The 25,496-nt window shown below is 40.7% G+C and overlaps 19 non-coding genes across 19 annotated transcripts; 4 read left to right on the top strand and 15 right to left on the bottom strand.

Annotated features, from left to right (window-relative positions):
* Positions 1-241: 241 nt before the first annotated feature.
* LOC130660266 (U1 spliceosomal RNA) lies at positions 242-406 on the bottom strand. Its single transcript, XR_008987466.1, has one exon. It is a non-coding gene; the product is annotated as a U1 spliceosomal RNA (small nuclear RNA).
* A 185-nt stretch (positions 407-591) lies between these two features.
* LOC130661312 (U2 spliceosomal RNA) lies at positions 592-783 on the bottom strand. The gene has a single exon (XR_008988505.1). It is a non-coding gene; the product is annotated as a U2 spliceosomal RNA (small nuclear RNA).
* Positions 784-1,105: 322 nt separating this feature from the next.
* Trnar-acg (transfer RNA arginine (anticodon ACG)) lies at positions 1,106-1,178 on the bottom strand. Its single transcript has one exon. It is a non-coding gene; the product is annotated as a tRNA-Arg (tRNA).
* A 4,470-nt stretch (positions 1,179-5,648) lies between these two features.
* Positions 5,649-5,767, top strand: LOC130658311 (5S ribosomal RNA). The gene has a single exon (XR_008985526.1). It is a non-coding gene; the product is annotated as a 5S ribosomal RNA (ribosomal RNA).
* A 350-nt stretch (positions 5,768-6,117) lies between these two features.
* On the bottom strand, positions 6,118-6,282 carry LOC130660264 (U1 spliceosomal RNA). The gene has a single exon (XR_008987465.1). It is a non-coding gene; the product is annotated as a U1 spliceosomal RNA (small nuclear RNA).
* Positions 6,283-6,467: 185 nt separating this feature from the next.
* Positions 6,468-6,659, bottom strand: LOC130661311 (U2 spliceosomal RNA). The gene has a single exon (XR_008988503.1). It is a non-coding gene; the product is annotated as a U2 spliceosomal RNA (small nuclear RNA).
* A 322-nt stretch (positions 6,660-6,981) lies between these two features.
* Trnar-acg (transfer RNA arginine (anticodon ACG)) lies at positions 6,982-7,054 on the bottom strand. The gene has a single exon. It is a non-coding gene; the product is annotated as a tRNA-Arg (tRNA).
* A 4,470-nt stretch (positions 7,055-11,524) lies between these two features.
* On the top strand, positions 11,525-11,643 carry LOC130658310 (5S ribosomal RNA). The gene has a single exon (XR_008985525.1). It is a non-coding gene; the product is annotated as a 5S ribosomal RNA (ribosomal RNA).
* Positions 11,644-11,993: 350 nt separating this feature from the next.
* On the bottom strand, positions 11,994-12,158 carry LOC130660263 (U1 spliceosomal RNA). The gene has a single exon (XR_008987464.1). It is a non-coding gene; the product is annotated as a U1 spliceosomal RNA (small nuclear RNA).
* Positions 12,159-12,343: 185 nt separating this feature from the next.
* On the bottom strand, positions 12,344-12,535 carry LOC130661310 (U2 spliceosomal RNA). Its single transcript, XR_008988502.1, has one exon. It is a non-coding gene; the product is annotated as a U2 spliceosomal RNA (small nuclear RNA).
* A 322-nt stretch (positions 12,536-12,857) lies between these two features.
* Trnar-acg (transfer RNA arginine (anticodon ACG)) lies at positions 12,858-12,930 on the bottom strand. Its single transcript has one exon. It is a non-coding gene; the product is annotated as a tRNA-Arg (tRNA).
* A 4,470-nt stretch (positions 12,931-17,400) lies between these two features.
* LOC130658308 (5S ribosomal RNA) lies at positions 17,401-17,519 on the top strand. The gene has a single exon (XR_008985524.1). It is a non-coding gene; the product is annotated as a 5S ribosomal RNA (ribosomal RNA).
* A 350-nt stretch (positions 17,520-17,869) lies between these two features.
* LOC130660262 (U1 spliceosomal RNA) lies at positions 17,870-18,034 on the bottom strand. Its single transcript, XR_008987463.1, has one exon. It is a non-coding gene; the product is annotated as a U1 spliceosomal RNA (small nuclear RNA).
* A 185-nt stretch (positions 18,035-18,219) lies between these two features.
* LOC130661308 (U2 spliceosomal RNA) lies at positions 18,220-18,411 on the bottom strand. The gene has a single exon (XR_008988500.1). It is a non-coding gene; the product is annotated as a U2 spliceosomal RNA (small nuclear RNA).
* A 322-nt stretch (positions 18,412-18,733) lies between these two features.
* Trnar-acg (transfer RNA arginine (anticodon ACG)) lies at positions 18,734-18,806 on the bottom strand. Its single transcript has one exon. It is a non-coding gene; the product is annotated as a tRNA-Arg (tRNA).
* A 4,470-nt stretch (positions 18,807-23,276) lies between these two features.
* LOC130658307 (5S ribosomal RNA) lies at positions 23,277-23,395 on the top strand. The gene has a single exon (XR_008985523.1). It is a non-coding gene; the product is annotated as a 5S ribosomal RNA (ribosomal RNA).
* Positions 23,396-23,745: 350 nt separating this feature from the next.
* On the bottom strand, positions 23,746-23,910 carry LOC130660260 (U1 spliceosomal RNA). The gene has a single exon (XR_008987461.1). It is a non-coding gene; the product is annotated as a U1 spliceosomal RNA (small nuclear RNA).
* Positions 23,911-24,095: 185 nt separating this feature from the next.
* Positions 24,096-24,287, bottom strand: LOC130661306 (U2 spliceosomal RNA). Its single transcript, XR_008988499.1, has one exon. It is a non-coding gene; the product is annotated as a U2 spliceosomal RNA (small nuclear RNA).
* A 322-nt stretch (positions 24,288-24,609) lies between these two features.
* Trnar-acg (transfer RNA arginine (anticodon ACG)) lies at positions 24,610-24,682 on the bottom strand. Its single transcript has one exon. It is a non-coding gene; the product is annotated as a tRNA-Arg (tRNA).
* Positions 24,683-25,496: the final 814 nt, after the last annotated feature.

Below are 25,496 nucleotides of genomic sequence, written 5' to 3'. Positions count from 1 at the left end.
TACGACATTTTCAGGTGATAGTACGAGAAAAAAGAGCTTTCAAATGCATACAAACTCGATCTATTGCCGATCATCCAATAACCCTGACGGAATGGCAAATAAAATAAAATTCCGCCGCCTTCCGAGGACTTATATCGCAATCACGTTTCGTAACAGCCAAGCGAGGTTTTACCTTAGCGTTTAAGTCACCACCGACATTTGGCCGCGCAACTTTTCTAAGCTCATTCATTTTGACTTAAGGAGGGGGCGAGCGCGGACGCAGGCCCCCACTACCAGAAATTGTACGGTCGAGTTACTGACGTTTGCAGTAATCGCAGAGGTCAGCCCAAGCGTAGTGCAATGCAAGAGCCTCACTCTGGAAGAAAACCCTCATTGATCAGTCTTTACTTCCCCGTCAGGTAAGTATGAGTTGGAACTGCACCGTAGCATGAGGGTACCCTTCAAAGTTTGTTAATGCTTGTGGCTTGAGTGTGTTATAAACTGCCGTGTCGCGGGGCATAGGCTGTATTCTCCCCCAGTGTACGCGTTTTGTTCCCGCCGTAGACTATGCAGAGTGCCGTCGGAAAGAGGACTGCTATTATTCTTTTATTGCTTATGTGGGCCGCCATCGGTAATAGTGCAACACCAAGGCAACCCGTGGTCACGGCGTGAATGAATCCACCTCCATGACCCAAGGCCAAAAATCAGATTAATATACTGACCATTCAGAGAATGGCCTACCAGATATTAAACTGATAAGAACAGATACTACACTTGATCTTAGCCATTAGGCCGAGAAGCGATAAAGAACAAGCGTTGCCATGATAGGCATCGTCCACACACCGTAACTGCTTGTGGAGCATGTCACGTTACTGTAAAGCTTACAACTGTCACCGCGTACGGATGGACGGCGACATAGTAAAAATCACGGCTGTTGATTTAGCCGTAGGATGGAGAGCGACTGTAGCGAGTGGATGGTAACTTACATGAATGCTAACAAAGGCGACGATACTAAGTGCGTGATATTACTTTCCAATATGACTGCGTACATTCCGTTTATCAACGCATTACGCCAGAACGTGCGCGCGCGTTACACAGTAGACCATGCAGCCGAAATGCGACAGTGCGACCCTGCCAGGAGTCGAACCTGGAATCCCCTGATTCGTAGTCAGATGCCTTATCCATTGGGCCACAGGGCCATGCTTATGACTTCGCCCCATCGTTATTTTGGCTTGCGCATTCGTTTTACTTACGACAGAATTCTTCGTGTTTGTAGCCATGAAAGAAAGGGACTTCTGTGAGTGAATTTTTTTACTGTGGTCTAATAAAAAAGTCGAAACGCAGTGCCCAATATATGAATTGCTCCTAATAGCCGGAAACAGGCCGTGTCGATGATGTAGGCCGACATACGCAACGCAAACCAAAGAACGCTTTATGAAAATCCTAACACGGGCGCGGAAGAAGCCCAAATTAACAGAGTAGATGTAATGCTGAAGACCTCAAACTCCAGCAGCTTCTCTTTCAGACTATTGCGTCGTGCTACAAATAAAAATTAACATGCTTTCGCATAGTCGCGGCTCCCAAAACGGACATTATACGATGTACAGAAACACACATTTCTGTTTTCGCGCCAAATCAATTCCCGGGAGTGGTACTTTTACGTCCGCATACTTCGCACCGTCTTAAATTATATCTCATTTACACGGTAATGTTTAGTATACTTCTACTGTGATAACAAGCATCGTTTATCGTTGGATTGTTGTAAGAAAACATTAAAAATGAGTGAAGCAGCTTCTCCAAAGAAAATCGCACCCAAGAAGAAACCTGCTGCAAAGAAGACAGCTGATCACCCTAAATATGTGGACATGATCAAGGCTGCTATCGCTACCCTAAAGGAACGCGGTGGTTCATCTCGCCAAGCTATTACAAAATATATTCATGCAAATTACAAAGTTGCTGAAAACTCAGATCATCATCTGAAAATGGCTCTTAAACGAGGAGTAACATCAGGCGATTTGATTCAAACTAAAGGCACTGGTGCTTCTGGATCATTCAAGCTAGGTCAGGTAAAAAAAGAAAAACCTAAGAAAAAGGCCGCAGCAAAAAAGCCAACGGCAAAGAAGCCTACTGCAAAGAAAAGTACACCAAAAAAGAAGCCAGCAAAGAAGAGCACGCCAAAGAAAGCAGCAAAGAAGCCTGCCACAAAGAAAGCCTCGGCTAAGAAACCAGCAGCTAAGAAACCCACAAAGAAGCCTGTTGCTAAAAAACCTGCAGCAAAGAAGGTCAAAAAGACTCCCAAAAAGGCAGCAAAGAAGACCGCAAAAAAATAATTTGTGTGTATCTGGCTATTACATTAACAAACGGCTATTTTTATAGCCACACATTTACAAAAAAACATTATCTTGGTACAAAGTTAAACTTGTTTAAGTCACTTAAACAGTTAAAAAAGAGTAATTTTAAGATTAGATTCCCTAAGTTTAAGTATTTTCGTTTTTAAATTTCTTATTTTCTTGCTTTTACTTTTCTTGCCCTTCATATTTTTAACATTGTCAAACTTTATGTAGCATAAAATTTTTATGTAGCATAAAATTTAAACAGAAAGCAGAACAAAGTTTGATATAAAAAGCTAGCCGTAATATTTTTTATGGATGTGTGGCTATAAAAATAGCCGTTTTTTGTTTGGTAAGATGCTTAGGCACGTTCCCCACGAATTCTTCTTGCCAACTGGATGTCTTTAGGCATGATTGTAACTCGTTTTGCGTGAATGGCACACAAGTTAGTATCCTCGAACAAGCCAACAAGGTACGCTTCAGAAGCCTCTTGCAGAGCCATAACGGCTGTGCTCTGGAATCGCAGATCTGTTTTGAAGTCCTGAGCAATTTCTCGCACAAGACGCTGGAAAGGCAACTTGCGGATCAAGAGCTCGGTTGACTTCTGGTATCTTCTGATTTCTCTGAGAGCAACTGTACCAGGTCTGTAACGATGTGGTTTTTTCACTCCTCCAGTAGCTGGTGCGCTTTTCCTCGCAGCTTTAGTGGCGAGTTGTTTTCGTGGAGCCTTTCCTCCAGTAGATTTACGTGCAGTTTGCTTTGTACGAGCCATATTTTAAGAAGTCGATGTAGTACGGATACACAAGACGGTCTAAAATGCACTATCGCGCCAAAGTTTTATTTCTCATATTGATTGACAGCTAAGGTTCAAAACAAACCATTTGATTGGTGCTAAGAAAGTAATTTCTGATTGGCTGCATAATGACATTACGCTCATTACTTTAACATTTTTATAAAATCTGTGTTTTTTGGCTACGGGAAAACGGCTGTATCTTCTGATACACAAAAGCTTTTGACTTTTTTTTTTTTTAGTAAGTAGCAGAAGGTTTGGCGAATTCCAACGATGCCAAATTTATTGCCTTACTGAAACATTAAGACCACGAATTTTTAAAAAAACTACAGTTTTACTTAAAAAAATGTACAAAATGTTCGGAACATTTTGTAATGACGCAACTCTATTGGTTAATTAGGGTGTTTCCACGAGCAGTAGGTAATTTTATGGCCTCTTTTTAAAGCTGTCTGAATTCTGTTAACTCAAACGTTGTTTTTGTACTCGTTCTGTACGCAACTATATCAATATGTCTGGACGCGGAAAAGGAGGTAAAGGATTGGGAAAAGGAGGTGCTAAACGTCACCGAAAAATTCTTCGTGATAACATTCAGGGAATCACAAAACCTGCTATTCGACGTCTTGCTCGACGAGGTGGTGTCAAACGTATCTCTGGCCTTATCTATGAGGAAACCAGAGGTGTACTGAAGGTTTTCTTAGAGAATGTTATTCGTGATGCTGTAACCTACACAGAGCACGCTAAACGCAAGACCGTTACCGCTATGGATGTTGTTTATGCCTTAAAACGTCAAGGAAGAACTCTTTACGGATTCGGAGGTTAAGCGTTGTCATTGCTCAACAAAAACGGCTATTTTTATAGCCACAAATCTTTTAAAACATTACTTTGTGCACGCTTCCAAATTACACAATGTGTAAAGTCTTGTCACAGTTACATTTATTGCTATACGATACTATGTCATATATGACACAAAAAAAATTTAGAAATACTTTGTAGGGTTAATTTGCCTGGGAGTGTTTCCGTGAAAAGCTGGGTTAAGTTAAATGTAAGCAATAACATGGATCAATGTACTTGTCTTTTCTGCAAGTACAGCTAATAATACGTATGAAAAGTGAAGCTAATCCACACACACACATGGGGAAGTATTTTAAATGTAGGCTAGTGTTCTTAAGCACATTATTTAGAAGTTTTATTAACTTCGGTTAACTTGTAGTGACGCCAAGTAAATGTTTTTTTAAAGATGTGTGGTCTTAAAAAAGACCGTTTGTGTTTGGTAGACGTTGGTTTACTTGCTGCTTGTGTATTTTGTGACGGCTTTTGTTCCTTCACTGACTGCGTGTTTTGCAAGTTCTCCAGGCAAGAGAAGACGTACTGCGGTTTGAATTTCACGAGAAGAGATGGTCGACTTTTTGTTTTGAAGAGCCAAACGCGAAGCTTCGGAAGCAATGCGCTCAAAGATGTCGTTGACAAATGAGTTCATGATGCTCATAGCTTTGCTTGAAACTCCGACATCTGGGTGAACTTGTTTCAAAACATTGTAGATGTAAATAGCATAACTTTCCTTTCTCTTTCTCTTGCGTTTCTTTTCACCAGTTCCACCAATCTTTCCTCCTTTTTTGCCGGCTCTTTTTTCACCTTTCTTGGCTACTTTAGGTGCCTGTTTTCCTCCTTTAGCTGCTGCGTCAGACATGGTTAAAAATTTTTGCTACTTAACTTGTAAATAAGCATTAAACTGCAAGTCAAAACTTTTTGTTTATAAGTAAAAAAATCGGATCGAATTCGATCCGAAAACGCCGATACGCAATTTAATTGGTTAAAAAAAAAATCTTTTGTTTAATACTTAATTATGATTGGTTAAAAAAACATGATTTCGATCCTATTTTTATGATGAAAAAACGAGTAAAGTTTATTTCGTTAACACTTACGTTAAATATTCGTACGTTTTTGTATTAACTTACAAATCAAATCGCAGTTATGTCTGGACGTGGAAAAGGTGGAAAAGCTAAGGCTAAAGCCAAGACAAGATCCTCAAGAGCTGGACTTCAATTTCCAGTCGGTAGAGTGCATAGATTCCTTCGTAGAGGGCACTATGCTAACCGAATTGGATCTGGAGCACCAGTTTACTTAGCAGCCGTCTTGGAATATTTATCTGCTGAGATATTGGAGTTGGCTGGTAACGCAGCAAGAGACAACAAAAAAGCTAGGATTATTCCAAGACATTTACAATTGGCTGTTCGTAATGATGAAGAATTAAACAAACTTTTGAGCGGTGTAACCATTGCAGCTGGTGGTGTTTTGCCAAACATTCAAGCTGTCTTACTCCCAAAGAAGAACGACAAAGGACAGAAGAAGTAAACCGCTACACTCAGAAAACAACGGCTATTTTTATAGCCACACATCTTTAAAAAAACATTGTTTTTTTCACAAAACTATAACCTTAAAGTCTAATAGATAATCCATGCATACGCCTTGTCCTAAGTAACTCAAAGAAATTAAATAAAAAAATTTGATCACAACGTCAAAATAAATTGCACGTATTTGCCCCTACTAATGTCTACGGCCATACCACGATGAACACACCCGTTCTCGTCTGATCACGGAAGTTAAGCATCGTCGGGCCGGGATAGTACTTGGATGGGGGACCGCCTGGGAACTCCCGGTGTCGTAGGCTTTTCATTTTCATTTGTTGCCTTTTCATTTCAATGGTGCTGTGATATATTTCTTGTTATAACAATTAAGGAACGTGGCGGTTGTTGAAAGTGTTTCCTATGACATTTTCCTACGACATTTTCAGGTGATAGTACGAGAAAAAAGAGCTTTCAAATGCATACAAACTCGATCTATTGCCGATCATCCAATAACCCTGACGGAATGGCAAATAAAATAAAATTCCGCCGCCTTCCGAGGACTTATATCGCAATCACGTTTCGTAACAGCCAAGCGAGGTTTTACCTTAGCGTTTAAGTCACCACCGACATTTGGCCGCGCAACTTTTCTAAGCTCATTCATTTTGACTTAAGGAGGGGGCGAGCGCGGACGCAGGCCCCCACTACCAGAAATTGTACGGTCGAGTTACTGACGTTTGCAGTAATCGCAGAGGTCAGCCCAAGCGTAGTGCAATGCAAGAGCCTCACTCTGGAAGAAAACCCTCATTGATCAGTCTTTACTTCCCCGTCAGGTAAGTATGAGTTGGAACTGCACCGTAGCATGAGGGTACCCTTCAAAGTTTGTTAATGCTTGTGGCTTGAGTGTGTTATAAACTGCCGTGTCGCGGGGCATAGGCTGTATTCTCCCCCAGTGTACGCGTTTTGTTCCCGCCGTAGACTATGCAGAGTGCCGTCGGAAAGAGGACTGCTATTATTCTTTTATTGCTTATGTGGGCCGCCATCGGTAATAGTGCAACACCAAGGCAACCCGTGGTCACGGCGTGAATGAATCCACCTCCATGACCCAAGGCCAAAAATCAGATTAATATACTGACCATTCAGAGAATGGCCTACCAGATATTAAACTGATAAGAACAGATACTACACTTGATCTTAGCCATTAGGCCGAGAAGCGATAAAGAACAAGCGTTGCCATGATAGGCATCGTCCACACACCGTAACTGCTTGTGGAGCATGTCACGTTACTGTAAAGCTTACAACTGTCACCGCGTACGGATGGACGGCGACATAGTAAAAATCACGGCTGTTGATTTAGCCGTAGGATGGAGAGCGACTGTAGCGAGTGGATGGTAACTTACATGAATGCTAACAAAGGCGACGATACTAAGTGCGTGATATTACTTTCCAATATGACTGCGTACATTCCGTTTATCAACGCATTACGCCAGAACGTGCGCGCGCGTTACACAGTAGACCATGCAGCCGAAATGCGACAGTGCGACCCTGCCAGGAGTCGAACCTGGAATCCCCTGATTCGTAGTCAGATGCCTTATCCATTGGGCCACAGGGCCATGCTTATGACTTCGCCCCATCGTTATTTTGGCTTGCGCATTCGTTTTACTTACGACAGAATTCTTCGTGTTTGTAGCCATGAAAGAAAGGGACTTCTGTGAGTGAATTTTTTTACTGTGGTCTAATAAAAAAGTCGAAACGCAGTGCCCAATATATGAATTGCTCCTAATAGCCGGAAACAGGCCGTGTCGATGATGTAGGCCGACATACGCAACGCAAACCAAAGAACGCTTTATGAAAATCCTAACACGGGCGCGGAAGAAGCCCAAATTAACAGAGTAGATGTAATGCTGAAGACCTCAAACTCCAGCAGCTTCTCTTTCAGACTATTGCGTCGTGCTACAAATAAAAATTAACATGCTTTCGCATAGTCGCGGCTCCCAAAACGGACATTATACGATGTACAGAAACACACATTTCTGTTTTCGCGCCAAATCAATTCCCGGGAGTGGTACTTTTACGTCCGCATACTTCGCACCGTCTTAAATTATATCTCATTTACACGGTAATGTTTAGTATACTTCTACTGTGATAACAAGCATCGTTTATCGTTGGATTGTTGTAAGAAAACATTAAAAATGAGTGAAGCAGCTTCTCCAAAGAAAATCGCACCCAAGAAGAAACCTGCTGCAAAGAAGACAGCTGATCACCCTAAATATGTGGACATGATCAAGGCTGCTATCGCTACCCTAAAGGAACGCGGTGGTTCATCTCGCCAAGCTATTACAAAATATATTCATGCAAATTACAAAGTTGCTGAAAACTCAGATCATCATCTGAAAATGGCTCTTAAACGAGGAGTAACATCAGGCGATTTGATTCAAACTAAAGGCACTGGTGCTTCTGGATCATTCAAGCTAGGTCAGGTAAAAAAAGAAAAACCTAAGAAAAAGGCCGCAGCAAAAAAGCCAACGGCAAAGAAGCCTACTGCAAAGAAAAGTACACCAAAAAAGAAGCCAGCAAAGAAGAGCACGCCAAAGAAAGCAGCAAAGAAGCCTGCCACAAAGAAAGCCTCGGCTAAGAAACCAGCAGCTAAGAAACCCACAAAGAAGCCTGTTGCTAAAAAACCTGCAGCAAAGAAGGTCAAAAAGACTCCCAAAAAGGCAGCAAAGAAGACCGCAAAAAAATAATTTGTGTGTATCTGGCTATTACATTAACAAACGGCTATTTTTATAGCCACACATTTACAAAAAAACATTATCTTGGTACAAAGTTAAACTTGTTTAAGTCACTTAAACAGTTAAAAAAGAGTAATTTTAAGATTAGATTCCCTAAGTTTAAGTATTTTCGTTTTTAAATTTCTTATTTTCTTGCTTTTACTTTTCTTGCCCTTCATATTTTTAACATTGTCAAACTTTATGTAGCATAAAATTTTTATGTAGCATAAAATTTAAACAGAAAGCAGAACAAAGTTTGATATAAAAAGCTAGCCGTAATATTTTTTATGGATGTGTGGCTATAAAAATAGCCGTTTTTTGTTTGGTAAGATGCTTAGGCACGTTCCCCACGAATTCTTCTTGCCAACTGGATGTCTTTAGGCATGATTGTAACTCGTTTTGCGTGAATGGCACACAAGTTAGTATCCTCGAACAAGCCAACAAGGTACGCTTCAGAAGCCTCTTGCAGAGCCATAACGGCTGTGCTCTGGAATCGCAGATCTGTTTTGAAGTCCTGAGCAATTTCTCGCACAAGACGCTGGAAAGGCAACTTGCGGATCAAGAGCTCGGTTGACTTCTGGTATCTTCTGATTTCTCTGAGAGCAACTGTACCAGGTCTGTAACGATGTGGTTTTTTCACTCCTCCAGTAGCTGGTGCGCTTTTCCTCGCAGCTTTAGTGGCGAGTTGTTTTCGTGGAGCCTTTCCTCCAGTAGATTTACGTGCAGTTTGCTTTGTACGAGCCATATTTTAAGAAGTCGATGTAGTACGGATACACAAGACGGTCTAAAATGCACTATCGCGCCAAAGTTTTATTTCTCATATTGATTGACAGCTAAGGTTCAAAACAAACCATTTGATTGGTGCTAAGAAAGTAATTTCTGATTGGCTGCATAATGACATTACGCTCATTACTTTAACATTTTTATAAAATCTGTGTTTTTTGGCTACGGGAAAACGGCTGTATCTTCTGATACACAAAAGCTTTTGACTTTTTTTTTTTTTAGTAAGTAGCAGAAGGTTTGGCGAATTCCAACGATGCCAAATTTATTGCCTTACTGAAACATTAAGACCACGAATTTTTAAAAAAACTACAGTTTTACTTAAAAAAATGTACAAAATGTTCGGAACATTTTGTAATGACGCAACTCTATTGGTTAATTAGGGTGTTTCCACGAGCAGTAGGTAATTTTATGGCCTCTTTTTAAAGCTGTCTGAATTCTGTTAACTCAAACGTTGTTTTTGTACTCGTTCTGTACGCAACTATATCAATATGTCTGGACGCGGAAAAGGAGGTAAAGGATTGGGAAAAGGAGGTGCTAAACGTCACCGAAAAATTCTTCGTGATAACATTCAGGGAATCACAAAACCTGCTATTCGACGTCTTGCTCGACGAGGTGGTGTCAAACGTATCTCTGGCCTTATCTATGAGGAAACCAGAGGTGTACTGAAGGTTTTCTTAGAGAATGTTATTCGTGATGCTGTAACCTACACAGAGCACGCTAAACGCAAGACCGTTACCGCTATGGATGTTGTTTATGCCTTAAAACGTCAAGGAAGAACTCTTTACGGATTCGGAGGTTAAGCGTTGTCATTGCTCAACAAAAACGGCTATTTTTATAGCCACAAATCTTTTAAAACATTACTTTGTGCACGCTTCCAAATTACACAATGTGTAAAGTCTTGTCACAGTTACATTTATTGCTATACGATACTATGTCATATATGACACAAAAAAAATTTAGAAATACTTTGTAGGGTTAATTTGCCTGGGAGTGTTTCCGTGAAAAGCTGGGTTAAGTTAAATGTAAGCAATAACATGGATCAATGTACTTGTCTTTTCTGCAAGTACAGCTAATAATACGTATGAAAAGTGAAGCTAATCCACACACACACATGGGGAAGTATTTTAAATGTAGGCTAGTGTTCTTAAGCACATTATTTAGAAGTTTTATTAACTTCGGTTAACTTGTAGTGACGCCAAGTAAATGTTTTTTTAAAGATGTGTGGTCTTAAAAAAGACCGTTTGTGTTTGGTAGACGTTGGTTTACTTGCTGCTTGTGTATTTTGTGACGGCTTTTGTTCCTTCACTGACTGCGTGTTTTGCAAGTTCTCCAGGCAAGAGAAGACGTACTGCGGTTTGAATTTCACGAGAAGAGATGGTCGACTTTTTGTTTTGAAGAGCCAAACGCGAAGCTTCGGAAGCAATGCGCTCAAAGATGTCGTTGACAAATGAGTTCATGATGCTCATAGCTTTGCTTGAAACTCCGACATCTGGGTGAACTTGTTTCAAAACATTGTAGATGTAAATAGCATAACTTTCCTTTCTCTTTCTCTTGCGTTTCTTTTCACCAGTTCCACCAATCTTTCCTCCTTTTTTGCCGGCTCTTTTTTCACCTTTCTTGGCTACTTTAGGTGCCTGTTTTCCTCCTTTAGCTGCTGCGTCAGACATGGTTAAAAATTTTTGCTACTTAACTTGTAAATAAGCATTAAACTGCAAGTCAAAACTTTTTGTTTATAAGTAAAAAAATCGGATCGAATTCGATCCGAAAACGCCGATACGCAATTTAATTGGTTAAAAAAAAAATCTTTTGTTTAATACTTAATTATGATTGGTTAAAAAAACATGATTTCGATCCTATTTTTATGATGAAAAAACGAGTAAAGTTTATTTCGTTAACACTTACGTTAAATATTCGTACGTTTTTGTATTAACTTACAAATCAAATCGCAGTTATGTCTGGACGTGGAAAAGGTGGAAAAGCTAAGGCTAAAGCCAAGACAAGATCCTCAAGAGCTGGACTTCAATTTCCAGTCGGTAGAGTGCATAGATTCCTTCGTAGAGGGCACTATGCTAACCGAATTGGATCTGGAGCACCAGTTTACTTAGCAGCCGTCTTGGAATATTTATCTGCTGAGATATTGGAGTTGGCTGGTAACGCAGCAAGAGACAACAAAAAAGCTAGGATTATTCCAAGACATTTACAATTGGCTGTTCGTAATGATGAAGAATTAAACAAACTTTTGAGCGGTGTAACCATTGCAGCTGGTGGTGTTTTGCCAAACATTCAAGCTGTCTTACTCCCAAAGAAGAACGACAAAGGACAGAAGAAGTAAACCGCTACACTCAGAAAACAACGGCTATTTTTATAGCCACACATCTTTAAAAAAACATTGTTTTTTTCACAAAACTATAACCTTAAAGTCTAATAGATAATCCATGCATACGCCTTGTCCTAAGTAACTCAAAGAAATTAAATAAAAAAATTTGATCACAACGTCAAAATAAATTGCACGTATTTGCCCCTACTAATGTCTACGGCCATACCACGATGAACACACCCGTTCTCGTCTGATCACGGAAGTTAAGCATCGTCGGGCCGGGATAGTACTTGGATGGGGGACCGCCTGGGAACTCCCGGTGTCGTAGGCTTTTCATTTTCATTTGTTGCCTTTTCATTTCAATGGTGCTGTGATATATTTCTTGTTATAACAATTAAGGAACGTGGCGGTTGTTGAAAGTGTTTCCTATGACATTTTCCTACGACATTTTCAGGTGATAGTACGAGAAAAAAGAGCTTTCAAATGCATACAAACTCGATCTATTGCCGATCATCCAATAACCCTGACGGAATGGCAAATAAAATAAAATTCCGCCGCCTTCCGAGGACTTATATCGCAATCACGTTTCGTAACAGCCAAGCGAGGTTTTACCTTAGCGTTTAAGTCACCACCGACATTTGGCCGCGCAACTTTTCTAAGCTCATTCATTTTGACTTAAGGAGGGGGCGAGCGCGGACGCAGGCCCCCACTACCAGAAATTGTACGGTCGAGTTACTGACGTTTGCAGTAATCGCAGAGGTCAGCCCAAGCGTAGTGCAATGCAAGAGCCTCACTCTGGAAGAAAACCCTCATTGATCAGTCTTTACTTCCCCGTCAGGTAAGTATGAGTTGGAACTGCACAGTAGCATGAGGGTACCCTTCAAAGTTTGTTAATGCTTGTGGCTTGAGTGTGTTATAAACTGCCGTGTCGCGGGGCATAGGCTGTATTCTCCCCCAGTGTACGCGTTTTGTTCCCGCCGTAGACTATGCAGAGTGCCGTCGGAAAGAGGACTGCTATTATTCTTTTATTGCTTATGTGGGCCGCCATCGGTAATAGTGCAACACCAAGGCAACCCGTGGTCACGGCGTGAATGAATCCACCTCCATGACCCAAGGCCAAAAATCAGATTAATATACTGACCATTCAGAGAATGGCCTACCAGATATTAAACTGATAAGAACAGATACTACACTTGATCTTAGCCATTAGGCCGAGAAGCGATAAAGAACAAGCGTTGCCATGATAGGCATCGTCCACACACCGTAACTGCTTGTGGAGCATGTCACGTTACTGTAAAGCTTACAACTGTCACCGCGTACGGATGGACGGCGACATAGTAAAAATCACGGCTGTTGATTTAGCCGTAGGATGGAGAGCGACTGTAGCGAGTGGATGGTAACTTACATGAATGCTAACAAAGGCGACGATACTAAGTGCGTGATATTACTTTCCAATATGACTGCGTACATTCCGTTTATCAACGCATTACGCCAGAACGTGCGCGCGCGTTACACAGTAGACCATGCAGCCGAAATGCGACAGTGCGACCCTGCCAGGAGTCGAACCTGGAATCCCCTGATTCGTAGTCAGATGCCTTATCCATTGGGCCACAGGGCCATGCTTATGACTTCGCCCCATCGTTATTTTGGCTTGCGCATTCGTTTTACTTACGACAGAATTCTTCGTGTTTGTAGCCATGAAAGAAAGGGACTTCTGTGAGTGAATTTTTTTACTGTGGTCTAATAAAAAAGTCGAAACGCAGTGCCCAATATATGAATTGCTCCTAATAGCCGGAAACAGGCCGTGTCGATGATGTAGGCCGACATACGCAACGCAAACCAAAGAACGCTTTATGAAAATCCTAACACGGGCGCGGAAGAAGCCCAAATTAACAGAGTAGATGTAATGCTGAAGACCTCAAACTCCAGCAGCTTCTCTTTCAGACTATTGCGTCGTGCTACAAATAAAAATTAACATGCTTTCGCATAGTCGCGGCTCCCAAAACGGACATTATACGATGTACAGAAACACACATTTCTGTTTTCGCGCCAAATCAATTCCCGGGAGTGGTACTTTTACGTCCGCATACTTCGCACCGTCTTAAATTATATCTCATTTACACGGTAATGTTTAGTATACTTCTACTGTGATAACAAGCATCGTTTATCGTTGGATTGTTGTAAGAAAACATTAAAAATGAGTGAAGCAGCTTCTCCAAAGAAAATCGCACCCAAGAAGAAACCTGCTGCAAAGAAGACAGCTGATCACCCTAAATATGTGGACATGATCAAGGCTGCTATCGCTACCCTAAAGGAACGCGGTGGTTCATCTCGCCAAGCTATTACAAAATATATTCATGCAAATTACAAAGTTGCTGAAAACTCAGATCATCATCTGAAAATGGCTCTTAAACGAGGAGTAACATCAGGCGATTTGATTCAAACTAAAGGCACTGGTGCTTCTGGATCATTCAAGCTAGGTCAGGTAAAAAAAGAAAAACCTAAGAAAAAGGCCGCAGCAAAAAAGCCAACGGCAAAGAAGCCTACTGCAAAGAAAAGTACACCAAAAAAGAAGCCAGCAAAGAAGAGCACGCCAAAGAAAGCAGCAAAGAAGCCTGCCACAAAGAAAGCCTCGGCTAAGAAACCAGCAGCTAAGAAACCCACAAAGAAGCCTGTTGCTAAAAAACCTGCAGCAAAGAAGGTCAAAAAGACTCCCAAAAAGGCAGCAAAGAAGACCGCAAAAAAATAATTTGTGTGTATCTGGCTATTACATTAACAAACGGCTATTTTTATAGCCACACATTTACAAAAAAACATTATCTTGGTACAAAGTTAAACTTGTTTAAGTCACTTAAACAGTTAAAAAAGAGTAATTTTAAGATTAGATTCCCTAAGTTTAAGTATTTTCGTTTTTAAATTTCTTATTTTCTTGCTTTTACTTTTCTTGCCCTTCATATTTTTAACATTGTCAAACTTTATGTAGCATAAAATTTTTATGTAGCATAAAATTTAAACAGAAAGCAGAACAAAGTTTAATATAAAAAGCTAGCCGTAATATTTTTTATGGATGTGTGGCTATAAAAATAGCCGTTTTTTGTTTGGTAAGATGCTTAGGCACGTTCCCCACGAATTCTTCTTGCCAACTGGATGTCTTTAGGCATGATTGTAACTCGTTTTGCGTGAATGGCACACAAGTTAGTATCCTCGAACAAGCCAACAAGGTACGCTTCAGAAGCCTCTTGCAGAGCCATAACGGCTGTGCTCTGGAATCGCAGATCTGTTTTGAAGTCCTGAGCAATTTCTCGCACAAGACGCTGGAAAGGCAACTTGCGGATCAAGAGCTCGGTTGACTTCTGGTATCTTCTGATTTCTCTGAGAGCAACTGTACCAGGTCTGTAACGATGTGGTTTTTTCACTCCTCCAGTAGCTGGTGCGCTTTTCCTCGCAGCTTTAGTGGCGAGTTGTTTTCGTGGAGCCTTTCCTCCAGTAGATTTACGTGCAGTTTGCTTTGTACGAGCCATATTTTAAGAAGTCGATGTAGTACGGATACACAAGACGGTCTAAAATGCACTATCGCGCCAAAGTTTTATTTCTCATATTGATTGACAGCTAAGGTTCAAAACAAACCATTTGATTGGTGCTAAGAAAGTAATTTCTGATTGGCTGCATAATGACATTACGCTCATTACTTTAACATTTTTATAAAATCTGTGTTTTTTGGCTACGGGAAAACGGCTGTATCTTCTGATACACAAAAGCTTTTGACTTTTTTTTTTTTTAGTAAGTAGCAGAAGGTTTGGCGAATTCCAACGATGCCAAATTTATTGCCTTACTGAAACATTAAGACCACGAATTTTTAAAAAAACTACAGTTTTACTTAAAAAAATGTACAAAATGTTCGGAACATTTTGTAATGACGCAACTCTATTGGTTAATTAGGGTGTTTCCACGAGCAGTAGGTAATTTTATGGCCTCTTTTTAAAGCTGTCTGAATTCTGTTAACTCAAACGTTGTTTTTGTACTCGTTCTGTACGCAACTATATCAATATGTCTGGACGCGGAAAAGGAGGTAAAGGATTGGGAAAAGGAGGTGCTAAACGTCACCGAAAAATTCTTCGTGATAACATTCAGGGAATCACAAAACCTGCTATTCGACGTCTTGCTCGACGAGGTGGTGTCAAACGTATCTCTGGCCTTATCTATGAGGAAACCAGAGGTGTACTGAAGGTTTTCTTAGAGAATGTTATTCGTGATGCTGTAACCTACACAGAGCACGCTAAACGCAAGACCGTTACCGCTATGGATGTTGTTTATGCCTTAAAACGTCAAGGAAGAACTCTTTACGGATTCGGAGGTTAAGCGTTGTCATTGCTCAACAAAAACGGCTATTTTTATAGCCACAAATCTTTTAAAACATTACTTTGTGCACGCTTCCAAATTACACAATGTGTAAAGTCTTGTCACAGTTACATTTATTGCTATACGATACTATGTCATATATGACACAAAAAAAATTTAGAAATACTTTGTAGGGTTAATTTGCCTGGGAGTGTTTCCGTGAAAAGCTGGGTTAAGTTAAATGTAAGCAATAACATGGATCAATGTACTTGTCTTTTCTGCAAGTACAGCTAATAATACGTATGAAAAGTGAAGCTAATCCACACACACACATGGGGAAGTATTTTAAATGTAGGCTAGTGTTCTTAAGCACATTATTTAGAAGTTTTATTAACTTCGGTTAACTTGTAGTGACGCCAAGTAAATGTTTTTTTAAAGATGTGTGGTCTTAAAAAAGACCGTTTGTGTTTGGTAGACGTTGGTTTACTTGCTGCTTGTGTATTTTGTGACGGCTTTTGTTCCTTCACTGACTGCGTGTTTTGCAAGTTCTCCAGGCAAGAGAAGACGTACTGCGGTTTGAATTTCACGAGAAGAGATGGTCGACTTTTTGTTTTGAAGAGCCAAACGCGAAGCTTCGGAAGCAATGCGCTCAAAGATGTCGTTGACAAATGAGTTCATGATGCTCATAGCTTTGCTTGAAACTCCGACATCTGGGTGAACTTGTTTCAAAACATTGTAGATGTAAATAGCATAACTTTCCTTTCTCTTTCTCTTGCGTTTCTTTTCACCAGTTCCACCAATCTTTCCTCCTTTTTTGCCGGCTCTTTTTTCACCTTTCTTGGCTACTTTAGGTGCCTGTTTTCCTCCTTTAGCTGCTGCGTCAGACATGGTTAAAAATTTTTGCTACTTAACTTGTAAATAAGCATTAAACTGCAAGTCAAAACTTTTTGTTTATAAGTAAAAAAATCGGATCGAATTCGATCCGAAAACGCCGATACGCAATTTAATTGGTTAAAAAAAAAATCTTTTGTTTAATACTTAATTATGATTGGTTAAAAAAACATGATTTCGATCCTATTTTTATGATGAAAAAACGAGTAAAGTTTATTTCGTTAACACTTACGTTAAATATTCGTACGTTTTTGTATTAACTTACAAATCAAATCGCAGTTATGTCTGGACGTGGAAAAGGTGGAAAAGCTAAGGCTAAAGCCAAGACAAGATCCTCAAGAGCTGGACTTCAATTTCCAGTCGGTAGAGTGCATAGATTCCTTCGTAGAGGGCACTATGCTAACCGAATTGGATCTGGAGCACCAGTTTACTTAGCAGCCGTCTTGGAATATTTATCTGCTGAGATATTGGAGTTGGCTGGTAACGCAGCAAGAGACAACAAAAAAGCTAGGATTATTCCAAGACATTTACAATTGGCTGTTCGTAATGATGAAGAATTAAACAAACTTTTGAGCGGTGTAACCATTGCAGCTGGTGGTGTTTTGCCAAACATTCAAGCTGTCTTACTCCCAAAGAAGAACGACAAAGGACAGAAGAAGTAAACCGCTACACTCAGAAAACAACGGCTATTTTTATAGCCACACATCTTTAAAAAAACATTGTTTTTTTCACAAAACTATAACCTTAAAGTCTAATAGATAATCCATGCATACGCCTTGTCCTAAGTAACTCAAAGAAATTAAATAAAAAAATTTGATCACAACGTCAAAATAAATTGCACGTATTTGCCCCTACTAATGTCTACGGCCATACCACGATGAACACACCCGTTCTCGTCTGATCACGGAAGTTAAGCATCGTCGGGCCGGGATAGTACTTGGATGGGGGACCGCCTGGGAACTCCCGGTGTCGTAGGCTTTTCATTTTCATTTGTTGCCTTTTCATTTCAATGGTGCTGTGATATATTTCTTGTTATAACAATTAAGGAACGTGGCGGTTGTTGAAAGTGTTTCCTATGACATTTTCCTACGACATTTTCAGGTGATAGTACGAGAAAAAAGAGCTTTCAAATGCATACAAACTCGATCTATTGCCGATCATCCAATAACCCTGACGGAATGGCAAATAAAATAAAATTCCGCCGCCTTCCGAGGACTTATATCGCAATCACGTTTCGTAACAGCCAAGCGAGGTTTTACCTTAGCGTTTAAGTCACCACCGACATTTGGCCGCGCAACTTTTCTAAGCTCATTCATTTTGACTTAAGGAGGGGGCGAGCGCGGACGCAGGCCCCCACTACCAGAAATTGTACGGTCGAGTTACTGACGTTTGCAGTAATCGCAGAGGTCAGCCCAAGCGTAGTGCAATGCAAGAGCCTCACTCTGGAAGAAAACCCTCATTGATCAGTCTTTACTTCCCCGTCAGGTAAGTATGAGTTGGAACTGCACCGTAGCATGAGGGTACCCTTCAAAGTTTGTTAATGCTTGTGGCTTGAGTGTGTTATAAACTGCCGTGTCGCGGGGCATAGGCTGTATTCTCCCCCAGTGTACGCGTTTTGTTCCCGCCGTAGACTATGCAGAGTGCCGTCGGAAAGAGGACTGCTATTATTCTTTTATTGCTTATGTGGGCCGCCATCGGTAATAGTGCAACACCAAGGCAACCCGTGGTCACGGCGTGAATGAATCCACCTCCATGACCCAAGGCCAAAAATCAGATTAATATACTGACCATTCAGAGAATGGCCTACCAGATATTAAACTGATAAGAACAGATACTACACTTGATCTTAGCCATTAGGCCGAGAAGCGATAAAGAACAAGCGTTGCCATGATAGGCATCGTCCACACACCGTAACTGCTTGTGGAGCATGTCACGTTACTGTAAAGCTTACAACTGTCACCGCGTACGGATGGACGGCGACATAGTAAAAATCACGGCTGTTGATTTAGCCGTAGGATGGAGAGCGACTGTAGCGAGTGGATGGTAACTTACATGAATGCTAACAAAGGCGACGATACTAAGTGCGTGATATTACTTTCCAATATGACTGCGTACATTCCGTTTATCAACGCATTACGCCAGAACGTGCGCGCGCGTTACACAGTAGACCATGCAGCCGAAATGCGACAGTGCGACCCTGCCAGGAGTCGAACCTGGAATCCCCTGATTCGTAGTCAGATGCCTTATCCATTGGGCCACAGGGCCATGCTTATGACTTCGCCCCATCGTTATTTTGGCTTGCGCATTCGTTTTACTTACGACAGAATTCTTCGTGTTTGTAGCCATGAAAGAAAGGGACTTCTGTGAGTGAATTTTTTTACTGTGGTCTAATAAAAAAGTCGAAACGCAGTGCCCAATATATGAATTGCTCCTAATAGCCGGAAACAGGCCGTGTCGATGATGTAGGCCGACATACGCAACGCAAACCAAAGAACGCTTTATGAAAATCCTAACACGGGCGCGGAAGAAGCCCAAATTAACAGAGTAGATGTAATGCTGAAGACCTCAAACTCCAGCAGCTTCTCTTTCAGACTATTGCGTCGTGCTACAAATAAAAATTAACATGCTTTCGCATAGTCGCGGCTCCCAAAACGGACATTATACGATGTACAGAAACACACATTTCTGTTTTCGCGCCAAATCAATTCCCGGGAGTGGTACTTTTACGTCCGCATACTTCGCACCGTCTTAAATTATATCTCATTTACACGGTAATGTTTAGTATACTTCTACTGTGATAACAAGCATCGTTTATCGTTGGATTGTTGTAAGAAAACATTAAAAATGAGTGAAGCAGCTTCTCCAAAGAAAATCGCACCCAAGAAGAAACCTGCTGCAAAGAAGACAGCTGATCACCCTAAATATGTGGACATGATCAAGGCTGCTATCGCTACCCTAAAGGAACGCGGTGGTTCATCTCGCCAAGCTATTACAAAATATATTCATGCAAATTACAAAGTTGCTGAAAACTCAGATCATCATCTGAAAATGGCTCTTAAACGAGGAGTAACATCAGGCGATTTGATTCAAACTAAAGGCACTGGTGCTTCTGGATCATTCAAGCTAGGTCAGGTAAAAAAAGAAAAACCTAAGAAAAAGGCCGCAGCAAAAAAGCCAACGGCAAAGAAGCCTACTGCAAAGAAAAGTACACCAAAAAAGAAGCCAGCAAAGAAGAGCACGCCAAAGAAAGCAGCAAAGAAGCCTGCCACAAAGAAAGCCTCGGCTAAGAAACCAGCAGCTAAGAAACCCACAAAGAAGCCTGTTGCTAAAAAACCTGCAGCAAAGAAGGTCAAAAAGACTCCCAAAAAGGCAGCAAAGAAGACCGCAAAAAAATAATTTGTGTGTATCTGGCTATTACATTAACAAACGGCTATTTTTATAGCCACACATTTACAAAAAAACATTATCTTGGTACAAAGTTAAACTTGTTTAAGTCACTTAAACAGTTAAAAAAGAGTAATTTTAAGATTAGATTCCCTAAGTTTAAGTATTTTCGTTTTTAAATTTCTTATTTTCTTGCTTTTACTTTTCTTGCCCTTCATATTTTTAACATTGTCAAACTTTATGTAGCATAAAATTTTTATGTAGCATAAAATTTAAACAGAAAGCAGAACAAAGTTTGATATAAAAAGCTAGCCGTAATATTTTTTATGGATGTGTGGCTATAAAAATAGCCGTTTTTTGTTTGGTAAGATGCTTAGGCACGTTCCCCACGAATTCTTCTTGCCAACTGGATGTCTTTAGGCATGATTGTAACTCGTTTTGCGTGAATGGCACACAAGTTAGTATCCTCGAACAAGCCAACAAGGTACGCTTCAGAAGCCTCTTGCAGAGCCATAACGGCTGTGCTCTGGAATCGCAGATCTGTTTTGAAGTCCTGAGCAATTTCTCGCACAAGACGCTGGAAAGGCAACTTGCGGATCAAGAGCTCGGTTGACTTCTGGTATCTTCTGATTTCTCTGAGAGCAACTGTACCAGGTCTGTAACGATGTGGTTTTTTCACTCCTCCAGTAGCTGGTGCGCTTTTCCTCGCAGCTTTAGTGGCGAGTTGTTTTCGTGGAGCCTTTCCTCCAGTAGATTTACGTGCAGTTTGCTTTGTACGAGCCATATTTTAAGAAGTCGATGTAGTACGGATACACAAGACGGTCTAAAATGCACTATCGCGCCAAAGTTTTATTTCTCATATTGATTGACAGCTAAGGTTCAAAACAAACCATTTGATTGGTGCTAAGAAAGTAATTTCTGATTGGCTGCATAATGACATTACGCTCATTACTTTAACATTTTTATAAAATCTGTGTTTTTTGGCTACGGGAAAACGGCTGTATCTTCTGATACACAAAAGCTTTTGACTTTTTTTTTTTTTAGTAAGTAGCAGAAGGTTTGGCGAATTCCAACGATGCCAAATTTATTGCCTTACTGAAACATTAAGACCACGAATTTTTAAAAAAACTACAGTTTTACTTAAAAAAATGTACAAAATGTTCGGAACATTTTGTAATGACGCAACTCTATTGGTTAATTAGGGTGTTTCCACGAGCAGTAGGTAATTTTATGGCCTCTTTTTAAAGCTGTCTGAATTCTGTTAACTCAAACGTTGTTTTTGTACTCGTTCTGTACGCAACTATATCAATATGTCTGGACGCGGAAAAGGAGGTAAAGGATTGGGAAAAGGAGGTGCTAAACGTCACCGAAAAATTCTTCGTGATAACATTCAGGGAATCACAAAACCTGCTATTCGACGTCTTGCTCGACGAGGTGGTGTCAAACGTATCTCTGGCCTTATCTATGAGGAAACCAGAGGTGTACTGAAGGTTTTCTTAGAGAATGTTATTCGTGATGCTGTAACCTACACAGAGCACGCTAAACGCAAGACCGTTACCGCTATGGATGTTGTTTATGCCTTAAAACGTCAAGGAAGAACTCTTTACGGATTCGGAGGTTAAGCGTTGTCATTGCTCAACAAAAACGGCTATTTTTATAGCCACAAATCTTTTAAAACATTACTTTGTGCACGCTTCCAAATTACACAATGTGTAAAGTCTTGTCACAGTTACATTTATTGCTATACGATACTATGTCATATATGACACAAAAAAAATTTAGAAATACTTTGTAGGGTTAATTTGCCTGGGAGTGTTTCCGTGAAAAGCTGGGTTAAGTTAAATGTAAGCAATAACATGGATCAATGTACTTGTCTTTTCTGCAAGTACAGCTAATAATACGTATGAAAAGTGAAGCTAATCCACACACACACATGGGGAAGTATTTTAAATGTAGGCTAGTGTTCTTAAGCACATTATTTAGAAGTTTTATTAACTTCGGTTAACTTGTAGTGACGCCAAGTAAATGTTTTTTTAAAGATGTGTGGTCTTAAAAAAGACCGTTTGTGTTTGGTAGACGTTGGTTTACTTGCTGCTTGTGTATTTTGTGACGGCTTTTGTTCCTTCACTGACTGCGTGTTTTGCAAGTTCTCCAGGCAAGAGAAGACGTACTGCGGTTTGAATTTCACGAGAAGAGATGGTCGACTTTTTGTTTTGAAGAGCCAAACGCGAAGCTTCGGAAGCAATGCGCTCAAAGATGTCGTTGACAAATGAGTTCATGATGCTCATAGCTTTGCTTGAAACTCCGACATCTGGGTGAACTTGTTTCAAAACATTGTAGATGTAAATAGCATAACTTTCCTTTCTCTTTCTCTTGCGTTTCTTTTCACCAGTTCCACCAATCTTTCCTCCTTTTTTGCCGGCTCTTTTTTCACCTTTCTTGGCTACTTTAGGTGCCTGTTTTCCTCCTTTAGCTGCTGCGTCAGACATGGTTAAAAATTTTTGCTACTTAACTTGTAAATAAGCATTAAACTGCAAGTCAAAACTTTTTGTTTATAAGTAAAAAAATCGGATCGAATTCGATCCGAAAACGCCGATACGCAATTTAATTGGTTAAAAAAAAAATCTTTTGTTTAATACTTAATTATGATTGGTTAAAAAAACATGATTTCGATCCTATTTTTATGATGAAAAAACGAGTAAAGTTTATTTCGTTAACACTTACGTTAAATATTCGTACGTTTTTGTATTAACTTACAAATCAAATCGCAGTTATGTCTGGACGTGGAAAAGGTGGAAAAGCTAAGGCTAAAGCCAAGACAAGATCCTCAAGAGCTGGACTTCAATTTCCAGTCGGTAGAGTGCATAGATTCCTTCGTAGAGGGCACTATGCTAACCGAATTGGATCTGGAGCACCAGTTTACTTAGCAGCCGTCTTGGAATATTTATCTGCTGAGATATTGGAGTTGGCTGGTAACGCAGCAAGAGACAACAAAAAAGCTAGGATTATTCCAAGACATTTACAATTGGCTGTTCGTAATGATGAAGAATTAAACAAACTTTTGAGCGGTGTAACCATTGCAGCTGGTGGTGTTTTGCCAAACATTCAAGCTGTCTTACTCCCAAAGAAGAACGACAAAGGACAGAAGAAGTAAACCGCTACACTCAGAAAACAACGGCTATTTTTATAGCCACACATCTTTAAAAAAACATTGTTTTTTTCACAAAACTATAACCTTAAAGTCTAATAGATAATCCATGCATACGCCTTGTCCTAAGTAACTCAAAGAAATTAAATAAAAAAATTTGATCACAACGTCAAAATAAATTGCACGTATTTGCCCCTACTAATGTCTACGGCCATACCACGATGAACACACCCGTTCTCGTCTGATCACGGAAGTTAAGCATCGTCGGGCCGGGATAGTACTTGGATGGGGGACCGCCTGGGAACTCCCGGTGTCGTAGGCTTTTCATTTTCATTTGTTGCCTTTTCATTTCAATGGTGCTGTGATATATTTCTTGTTATAACAATTAAGGAACGTGGCGGTTGTTGAAAGTGTTTCCTATGACATTTTCCTACGACATTTTCAGGTGATAGTACGAGAAAAAAGAGCTTTCAAATGCATACAAACTCGATCTATTGCCGATCATCCAATAACCCTGACGGAATGGCAAATAAAATAAAATTCCGCCGCCTTCCGAGGACTTATATCGCAATCACGTTTCGTAACAGCCAAGCGAGGTTTTACCTTAGCGTTTAAGTCACCACCGACATTTGGCCGCGCAACTTTTCTAAGCTCATTCATTTTGACTTAAGGAGGGGGCGAGCGCGGACGCAGGCCCCCACTACCAGAAATTGTACGGTCGAGTTACTGACGTTTGCAGTAATCGCAGAGGTCAGCCCAAGCGTAGTGCAATGCAAGAGCCTCACTCTGGAAGAAAACCCTCATTGATCAGTCTTTACTTCCCCGTCAGGTAAGTATGAGTTGGAACTGCACCGTAGCACGAGGGTACCCTTCAAAGTTTGTTAATGCTTGTGGCTTGAGTGTGTTATAAACTGCCGTGTCGCGGGGCATAGGCTGTATTCTCCCCCAGTGTACGCGTTTTGTTCCCGCCGTAGACTATGCAGAGTGCCGTCGGAAAGAGGACTGCTATTATTCTTTTATTGCTTATGTGGGCCGCCATCGGTAATAGTGCAACACCAAGGCAACCCGTGGTCACGGCGTGAATGAATCCACCTCCATGACCCAAGGCCAAAAATCAGATTAATATACTGACCATTCAGAGAATGGCCTACCAGATATTAAACTGATAAGAACAGATACTACACTTGATCTTAGCCATTAGGCCGAGAAGCGATAAAGAACAAGCGTTGCCATGATAGGCATCGTCCACACACCGTAACTGCTTGTGGAGCATGTCACGTTACTGTAAAGCTTACAACTGTCACCGCGTACGGATGGACGGCGACATAGTAAAAATCACGGCTGTTGATTTAGCCGTAGGATGGAGAGCGACTGTAGCGAGTGGATGGTAACTTACATGAATGCTAACAAAGGCGACGATACTAAGTGCGTGATATTACTTTCCAATATGACTGCGTACATTCCGTTTATCAACGCATTACGCCAGAACGTGCGCGCGCGTTACACAGTAGACCATGCAGCCGAAATGCGACAGTGCGACCCTGCCAGGAGTCGAACCTGGAATCCCCTGATTCGTAGTCAGATGCCTTATCCATTGGGCCACAGGGCCATGCTTATGACTTCGCCCCATCGTTATTTTGGCTTGCGCATTCGTTTTACTTACGACAGAATTCTTCGTGTTTGTAGCCATGAAAGAAAGGGACTTCTGTGAGTGAATTTTTTTACTGTGGTCTAATAAAAAAGTCGAAACGCAGTGCCCAATATATGAATTGCTCCTAATAGCCGGAAACAGGCCGTGTCGATGATGTAGGCCGACATACGCAACGCAAACCAAAGAACGCTTTATGAAAATCCTAACACGGGCGCGGAAGAAGCCCAAATTAACAGAGTAGATGTAATGCTGAAGACCTCAAACTCCAGCAGCTTCTCTTTCAGACTATTGCGTCGTGCTACAAATAAAAATTAACATGCTTTCGCATAGTCGCGGCTCCCAAAACGGACATTATACGATGTACAGAAACACACATTTCTGTTTTCGCGCCAAATCAATTCCCGGGAGTGGTACTTTTACGTCCGCATACTTCGCACCGTCTTAAATTATATCTCATTTACACGGTAATGTTTAGTATACTTCTACTGTGATAACAAGCATCGTTTATCGTTGGATTGTTGTAAGAAAACATTAAAAATGAGTGAAGCAGCTTCTCCAAAGAAAATCGCACCCAAGAAGAAACCTGCTGCAAAGAAGACAGCTGATCACCCTAAATATGTGGACATGATCAAGGCTGCTATCGCTACCCTAAAGGAACGCGGTGGTTCATCTCGCCAAGCTATTACAAAATATATTCATGCAAATTACAAAGTTGCTGAAAACTCAGATCATCATCTGAAAATGGCTCTTAAACGAGGAGTAACATCAGGCG

This window comes from Hydractinia symbiolongicarpus, chromosome 9 (assembly GCF_029227915.1).
Source record: "Hydractinia symbiolongicarpus strain clone_291-10 chromosome 9, HSymV2.1, whole genome shotgun sequence".
Taxonomy (NCBI): domain Eukaryota; kingdom Metazoa; phylum Cnidaria; class Hydrozoa; order Anthoathecata; family Hydractiniidae; genus Hydractinia; species Hydractinia symbiolongicarpus.
Note: the sequence above shows the minus strand (reverse complement) of the source record. Positions and strands in the feature narration are given on the sequence as shown.